We start from the raw sequence: 8,883 nt of genomic DNA, 5'->3' as shown, positions 1-8,883 counted from the left end.
ACCCATTTGCGGGACACGGGGTTCCTCCCCGAGTCCACTCAGCCATCGCTACTTCTTGGTCTCCCGCGGAGAACTTCGTCTTCCTCTCGCATCGACCAGGACTACTGCACGCTTGAACTTGTCTAGGTATAGGTCCGGGTGGCGCTGTTCATATGCCGACAATTTCTGAACCATATGCGCCAGTGAGGGATAATCTGCTTGGGAGGCCATGTCCTTGAGCTGTGTTGCAAGGCCTGCTACTGCCAACTCGACTGCTTCCTTTTCAGTTATACGAACCGAATAACATCGGTTCCTAAGATTCCTGAAGCGTCTGGATGTATTCTCGTCACCGTTTCTCCGCGCTTCGACGTAGTTGTGCTAGATCGGCAATGCTAGACTCGGAAGCTTCGAATGGTATTGCATATGGAACTGTTCTTCCAATTGCTTCCAAGACCGGATGGAGTTTGTCGGCAAAGAGGTGTACCATCCGAAAGCCGATCCCGTGAGGGATTGTGAGAAGAGCCTCACGCGTAGCTGATCCGACACCGAAGCCGGTCCTAGTTGCGCCAAATATCGGCCGACGTGCTCGATGGAGCCGGAGCCATCTCGATCCACCGAATTTGGAGAAGTCGAGAGCCGATATTTAGGTGGCAGCGGGATCATCTCGTACTCGTCGGGGTACGGCTTGGAATAGCCGATTGCCCTTCTTTTCGGCACCATGCCGAACCGGTCTCTCGGTATGGTACCGATCTGATCCGCTGTGCTGGCTCGCAGGAGTTGCACTCGAAGATTCACCGGGGTGGCGTACTTAGCCGACCATGTTTGCTTTTCCAGCTCCGAGCCAACCGCGGGAGCTGGGCTCCGGAGTTTTGTCGGGGTGGCGTATTTAGCTAGCCACGTCTGCTTCTCGGGGTCTGCCTTCGACGTTCCTCCTGTTGTTCCGAAGTCCCCGCTGTTGCAACTTCGGTTCGAGCGTGCCCGGTGCTGCGTAGTCCGGCACGTATGCGCATGCGTATCCGTGCGGGATCTCCTTGGGCGCGTCATGTAGGAATTGGTAGTCACCGGGGTCACCACCAATCTTGTAGACGACGTAGGCCGATGAGTTCGAGCGCTTCGGGCGCCGCCAACGCGAACGGCAGCGGTGGACGGGACTGGACTGGCAATTCTCCTTGGTGAGTCCCTAGAGCTGGTCCTGACGGAGAGTACTGACGGCTCATGATCTCCTGGATCACGCGCAGAGCGACGCGCTCTAACGTATTCACCAGGCTCTCAGAATGGCGGTGCAGCGAATGAGCCACCATGAAGTTGATCTCTCGACGCGGCGACCCGGTGCGTTCTTCGACGGGGTGGATAGGTCAACTCCATCAAGCGCGCCTTCGGGTGAGAACCCCTTCCATCCGATGCCATGGGAGCGGGTCTCGTGGAAAGAGCCGATGAGGTCGGCTTCGAGGAGGACCTTGACCTCGTCATACTTCTTCTTGAGCTCGCCATTGAGATCCTCGTAAGTGACCGGAGTTTCTTCCGCCATCTCCGATGTAGACGGCGAGGTGGCTGACGTTGAAGATGGTCCCACCGGGCGTGCCAGAATGTGTTGACGTCAGAAACCCACCGACGGGCAGCGACTGGTCAACACCGTAGAGCCGGGAACAACTAGGGCTGCGGCTGGCCCCAGTCCCTCAGAGCGACGGCCCGCAAAGCCTCCCCGGTCGCGCGCCGATGCAAATTGCAAGGGCGTGCCACCCGACCTATACCTGGTCGGGAAGGTGTGGATGATGCCTCGCTTAGTTTCCTGCAGGGGCACACACGTACACGTTAAATACGAGCCTCGATCGGCTCTCGGGTTATCCTCGTGAATCGGCTCATGGAGCCGATCCACCCATGATTCGTCCAAGGTGGCCGAATATATGGTGGTCCTGCTTGATCAAGATAAAGCATATGAGATCCACGACGATTTAGGGTTTTCACCGCATAATCGGATCATCCTACTCACGATTGGGCCTCGCGCTCGCGCACGGTGATCGTAAACCAAACCTAGACAAGGCCTAAAAACCAACACGAGGTTGATCCTCGGAACGTCCTGTCTAGGGCCAGCAAACTACACCCTACACGCCGCTGGATCCTCCAACCCTTTGTAAGGCCTAACTATTGCAGATGTTAAACTAACCCTTGATGAATCAAGGAGCAACCGTAACGGATCAGATCTACTAAATAATGATCAAGCGGGGTGCCGCCCCTGCACCCATGATGAGGTACAAGGACGGCTAGATGCGCAAGGGTTGCACTACGACAGCATATGATACTAAGAACGATGCTAACCCTAACACATCTATGATAACTACGTTGCTCGCCATCAAAAAGGCTTCGAGCACGAGCAACGCATGAACAACGTAGGCGAGGCTCGTCTGCCTAGATCGCAAGATGCGATCTAGGCAGCATGGTGCTTACCGGAGAAACCCTCGAGACGAAGGGGTTGGCGATGCGCCGAGATTGGTTTGTGTTGAACGTTGGTTGTTGTTTATTCCATAAACCCTAGATACATATTTATAGTCCAGCGGACTTCTAATCGTGGGCGTGCACCAAACCGTGCACGAGATAAACTCTAACTTCTACATAACCTACTATAAAGATACACGGGCTAACTAGCCCAAACTTGATACACAAGGCCGATTCACATATCTCTCCCACGCATATATCGTCAAGTCCATCTTGATCGCGGCCCACCTCTGACTTGGTCAAATTCTGGTGATAACAAGCGCGTAGCTCGGGCAAAACGGCGCTGGACCGAGGCCGATTCCTCGTCGGAGAAGGTGAAGCGAGGCGGTGGAGCGGGTGGCAGCAGCGGAGGGGAGTAGGGTTTAGAAACCGAACTCTCCTCCGCGAGCCGTTTTAATACGGGGCGGCCGTCGAGTTTCTCGGGCCCCCGAACTAAGTTTACCGGCCAGGACGAGAGTTCGGGCCCCATTCTGGGCCACTTTCGTCCCGAACCCGTAAACTCGCCGGAAAATACGGTTCCCACTGATTTTCGGTTACTGTTAGAGTTGCTCTTAGTTTGTATTATTTCCACTAGGTAGCACGGTTACAGAGATAAATAGAAGTGCATCGTCTTGAATCATACAAGGCGCTGATAATTAAGGAGTTGTTTTGTGGTACCCTTAAATAAATAATAGCCCTCCGTTTTCACCCATCTAAAGGCCTAAAAGATTTCATACCGGCGTTCAAAACGTCAGAGGTATGATACATACCTCTGTCAATTTTCGCACTAAAATAGAAAAAGGCCGTAGACAGGCCCCAGCCCAGTACACGGGCCCTGGCCCATCATGTGCACTCATTCGGTAATGGGGAAGGGGACTGACCTGAACGGCTGAACCATCGTTCTTCTGTGAGGTCGCCGGGTTGGGTGCCGCCGCCGCGATTCTCGACTTGCACAACGACTCCGGCGCCATAGCGGCCGCGGCGGCGCGGCTCCTACCGCCGGCATTTACGGCAAGATCTCCACCTACCCCCTTTGCTGCCCCCTTCCCAACCCTAACCTGTCCCAACCGCGCGCCCTTGGCCTCACCACCGATCCAAGATCCTCGACGCTGTCCTCCTCGGTCCCCAAGGCCGCCGAGGTCGTTACGCAGTTCTGGGAGCGGGGCCTGGAGGTCATCGCGAAGGGCCGCCCGCACCGGCTGGGCGGTGGCACATGAGATGGGAGGAGGCCGACAAAGTTGGGAGAAGAAATGGAAGGAGTCGATGGGAGGCGTCGTCGGCGCGTGTTTCGGTGGTCCAAAGCGACGTCGGCGCGTCGCCTTATCCGGCATCGGTCCTTCAAGGTGCTCGTCGTCGCCCTGCGGTGTCGCCTGGTGCTAGGGCTGTGGCGCACCGCTGCACACCGACGAGGAAGGTTCCCCCGGCTACTCGGCTAGGTCGAGTCCGCCACCCACGACCTGGTAAGCAACTAAGAATCCATCCATTTTATCTAGGCTCCTTTCGTTTTGTGATTATGTTAGCATGAGAAGTGACATTCGTCAGTCAAATTTTCAGAGGTGATGATGGGAAACTAAGGCTGGGTAGTTCACCGAGCGGTTCAGCTCAAAATTGGATCATTTTCCCTGCGCTTTATAACCAATGTTTTCAATCTAGATTCATTAGCTAATGTTGTGCATGTTGTGGCTACAAAAGGCATCTTCAATATCTACTATAACCCCAGGTAACAATGAGCGCAATGGTTGCTTAGTGAATGCCTTAATTAGTTTATAATTGGTAAACTTCGGTTGTAGAAAAAGAGCATGCCTCAATACGAATATATTGTGATTTCAGAAGAGTTCTGATGTATGTAGAAATTTACGGTTGTTCTATAACTGTTAAGTTGGCGACTTAATAGTTCTTGACAGTTTATTTTTAACTAGTTTTGGGAGGTGTTTCTTGTACTTGTTTGAATGTCATGGTCACTTAATGTTTTTATTTTGTACCAAGCCCTGTAAATAATCGTATTTGTGATGCTAAATCGCTAAGGTAGCTAGAATTGTACATACCAATATACTTGCTGCTGCTAGTTGCCTAGTCCTACATTTCTTAATGCAATCTAGCAGGTTCTGATTTTGGTTGTTTCTTACAAATACTGATAGGTTAAGCCAATCTGAATTCTCAGTACCCTATTAGAAGTTCACGAAAAGATTCAATCAACTATCATCCTGGAAGGAGCTTGATTGTGTGAAGCCGGTATGGAAGAACTGGAAGGACCTCAAGGTGGAAGACCTTGGAATCAAGACATTGTTTGGTGTTGAGCTTTATGTATGGTTCTGCGTAGGCGAGATTGCCGGCAGAGGATTCACCTTGACCGGCTATAAGGTCTGAATTAGTTGTCCTGGCTATGACCTTACCTTGTAACGCACTGTTAGCTGATGCTTGTGGAAATGACAAAGATACATGTCTTCTTTCACAATTTTGTTTCTGAAAAGTTTTTAGTGCTTAATGCCAGCAAGACGAGCACACCATTCAGACAGTGCATCAGTAATGTGCTCGCTCAATTGTCCATTTCTGTGTTCTGGAACTTGATACCATGATGCACCACCCTTGTGTTTTCTGCTATGAAATGAGCCCATTTCTTGGTGCTGATGGAAGTGAATTGAGTATGGTGTTGGATAACCTTTTCTTTCGCTCCTCCCGCATATCGTGTTGTATTATTCTTCATATCGTGCTGGGAATCTTCTTGTGCTGAAATGTTACATTAACGCCACTCATGGATGATGCATCCGGTGTCCTGATTACCGATATTTTATTTCTTGAAACAACATTAGCAAGTGCTAACAACCTAAGCCGGCAGAAATTTACAACGAAATGCTACTAGCGCAGAGAACCTGGCTAGGTAGCCCTATCTTTCAAGTCATTATTATTCCTAAAAAACATGCCAGTTAAGTTTAGCTGCGGAGCAGCACGATGAGGGAGGTAAAAAGTGTTGTATGCCCAGCCATGAGAACTCCCTTCGTAAATTCTTAACGGTGGATGTTAATTATGGAGGGTGCCTGCCGCCTTCATCGAAGCTATTAGGCCACATGCTGATGCAATGCAGATCACCATGTATGGCAAAAGGTTTTTTTTTTATCAAAAACATACCTCAAGAACAAGCAGCATCGAGTTGAAGTTTTGGAGCTTACCACTTGTACCAGGAACTAAACTGAATGTGTAATGATGTGATGTAAGATAAACAAATCAGATCTAGAATAGTATATTTGCACATGAAGAACTAGTACCTGTTAGTTGTATTGTCGGGTTATAGTAGAAATGTGGTTTGTCGGGTTATATTTGCACATGAAGAACTACCATTTAGCTCGTTGTAACTGCCAAAATGTGGTTTATCGGTAGATTAAGTCATCAACCAACAAGGTGACCAGCTATTTCAAGCTAGGCAACACATCTAAAAGAAAAGGCTAATTCAACTTTGAAGAAGGGATAAACTACGAATGCATGACTTGTAAAAAGACACAAAGGATTGTTCAACAGAGAATTCAACTTCCCACACATACGCAGTTGAGTGCACTAAGCAAACTTAAAATAAAGTTTACAAGAACACTCTAGTTTCTGAGCATAGATCATGTAGAACATGATGTCAAATAAACAACAAACTAAAACTGCATCCTAGTATCTTCCCCGTCCGCTGAATCCACGCCCTCCGTCCCCGGGAGGTCCGCTATGGCCCCTTGGGGCACCAGCTCTTCCACCAAGAGAAGATCCTAGAGTCGAGCCCCTTCATAAAATAAGATAAATGGTGAACATTTTGGTTGGTTTATCACATGCATTTACTACATCCACACTTATGGTAACATTGAAGATTCAGTGTAAGGTGGACAACACTGCAGTAGATTTTGCAACACATACCCAACTTTGCATTTTTCTTTCTGAGGAAAAAGGCACAGAAGGAACCTGAGTACTCCAGGTAGCTTCTCTTTTATCTGATCAAACATGTCATCCACTCTAACTGACACGGGTGCTCGTCTCTTTGATGGGTTCTCTTCAAATATGGTATAAGGGTCGTCTATCCAGGCCTCCCATGGCATCCCACTCATGCAACCAGCTGGTCGTTCCTCTAATATAGAAAAATAACACTTATCGTCAAGCACATATATAACGTACACAAGAGCTGATTATATCTGCAGATACTACGCATGGAATGAGATTATTAGCATCAAATGCACTCTACTAGAAAACAACATGCATAATGTATACCAGAGCAAATTGTGAGTATGGAGAATTAACTAGCAAGCAAGGAAATAAACTTATGCAACAACAACTATTCACTACTCAAAACATAATTATAATCTGCAGCAATCATCGCTATAATTCAACCAGGTATCATCGGCTTGATGGCCAGCGTATATTGTATAAGTACAGCCAATCACAAACGACATGGAAACCAGAGGAGAACGAAGGGGTAAACTAGTAGCTCACCGGAGAGGCTGAATGTCACAGCCGCCACGCCGAGGAGGTAGTCAAAGATGAGAGCTAGCCGTGCATGAGACGTGAGAGGCCACGGCTAGCCAGGAGCAGCAGCACCTCCAGAGCCGGGCCACACCACATAGCACCGGCGAGGAAGTCGGGGGGTCTGCAAACATACAAGTTTACGCAAATGGCAAGGTAATTCTAATGATGTACAGTATAAACATTTAAATAGTACCATGAGCTGCAAATTGAACTTGAGTTCTGGAACAGATAGTATGAAGAAACAAAATAAGTACTTATTTTCTGTGAAAGCTGAATGCAAAATGAGTAATTGTTAAACCCACGACATATCAAATTTCAGAAAAGTACGTATTATTGTGTCATAAAACTCACTAGAAATCTAACATAAGGATATCATCAAATATATCATGTCAACTAGTGATACAAAAATAACCAAGGAATTGTTATTAGATAAGGACCTGAAGGTGAATCACAATTAACCAAGGAATCTAGGCAGGAATGAAACAATATCTACGAAGGAGGGAAAGGAGAAAGAAATGCCATAAGAGCTGCACATCAAAGGATGCAGTATTTCTTCAATATTATACTAATTATCAGTCTAGTCGCAAATGAAAAACAGACAAGCCAATAATGCCAGCTCTAAAAAGTACTCACATTTAGCTAGAGTGAACTGTTCCAATTTGAATCAAATCACACAAGAAAGCACTAAATTCGGAAATCAAACCGGCTGACCTATTGATAGCTAAATTGAGCACTAGTATCCAATATAAAGGGACCTTTTTAATGGGTCGAGTTGCACATATTGATCAAATGTACAACTAGCAACGAAGGACTAGAACAACCATAAAGATTTCATAGGACTGGACAAAGTACACCCCTGGAGATTAGACTTAAAACACAGAGCACATATGGTATTTTCTGTTTGTGCGTGGGAGCTAACATATTTTGCACATCACGATATCCGTGGTTAGAGAAACCTAGCCTAAAATTCTACATCTAACTCGTCTACTTGTCAGCTACAAATTTTCTACTGATCTGAACGAGCACACACGGACTGAATCTCTTAATTTATCTGTATTTAATTTAATCCTAATGACTCCCAACTCAGCAAAATTAATCAAATATTTTCGTTGATGTAGGTAGAGAGAGAAGACGGGAGGTTTCTCACCAGCCGCTCGACAGTGGTCTCGTTTCCCGCGAGCTTGTCGCAGGAGACCGTCGGGACGGAGCACGTCGGATCCGTGCTGCAGGGGTGCGGCCCCATGGAGGAGGAAGCCGGGAAGAAGGGATCCACGAGAGTCACGTGGCAGTCGAGTTGCCGGCGGAGTGCTCGGGAGTGTGGGTGAATGTTGGCCGTGTGCGACGAACGAGGCGGCGTCGCTGGTGGCGGCGTGCCCGGCCGTCTGGGAAGTGACCTTCTTTGACCTGGAGGCGGCGGCGTCGCTGGTGGATGTTGCATCGGCGTCGCTAGGGGGATTTACCGGCGGCGGCGTCGCCCGCTTGGGAAACTTGATCCGGCAAAGGCTGGGCCGGGCTGAATACTACAAATTTGATTTTCTTCATTAATTAATTACGTACAGCTGAGCTGCTGGGCCTAATCTATCTCATTTAATCCTGACCGTTGCCTCAAATCATACCTCTCTCTTTTTAGGAGTGGTAAAAGGTACTGTAAAACAAGCCTAAGCCTAATTAAGGCTATGTTTGCCTTCAGGAAAGAATCAATTGAGGTGCTACCTCCGTTTCGGTTTAACGAACACGCACGCAGTTTAAGATAAACTTTGACCATTGATTTGGTTAATAAAATATAACTTTTATGTCTACAAAATCTATATCGTTAGATTGGTATGCAAAAAAGCTTTCCAATGATATAATTTTTGTGACATATATTTTATATTTTATTGACTAAAATAATAGTCAAAACAATTTTTTAAACTACATGCGCGCCTGTTAATCTGAGACGGA

At 47.7% G+C, this 8,883-nt stretch overlaps 2 long non-coding RNA genes across 2 annotated transcripts; one reads left to right on the top strand and one right to left on the bottom strand.

The window, feature by feature from the left end:
* Positions 1–4,039: 4,039 nt before the first annotated feature.
* LOC124658819 lies at positions 4,040–5,027 on the top strand. Its single transcript, XR_006989351.1, has 2 exons — positions 4,040–4,171; positions 4,590–5,027. It is a non-coding gene; the product is annotated as an uncharacterized LOC124658819 (long non-coding RNA).
* A 902-nt stretch (positions 5,028–5,929) lies between these two features.
* LOC124668700 lies at positions 5,930–6,972 on the bottom strand. The gene is made up of 2 exons (XR_006991800.1): positions 6,910–6,972; positions 5,930–6,547 (listed from the first exon to the last, which is right to left on the bottom strand). It is a non-coding gene; the product is annotated as an uncharacterized LOC124668700 (long non-coding RNA).
* Between the last annotated feature and the right edge of the window lie 1,911 nt (positions 6,973–8,883).

Source organism: Lolium rigidum, chromosome 6 (genome assembly GCF_022539505.1).
Source record: "Lolium rigidum isolate FL_2022 chromosome 6, APGP_CSIRO_Lrig_0.1, whole genome shotgun sequence".
In the NCBI taxonomy this organism is placed as follows: domain Eukaryota; kingdom Viridiplantae; phylum Streptophyta; class Magnoliopsida; order Poales; family Poaceae; genus Lolium; species Lolium rigidum.
Note: the sequence above shows the minus strand (reverse complement) of the source record. Positions and strands in the feature narration are given on the sequence as shown.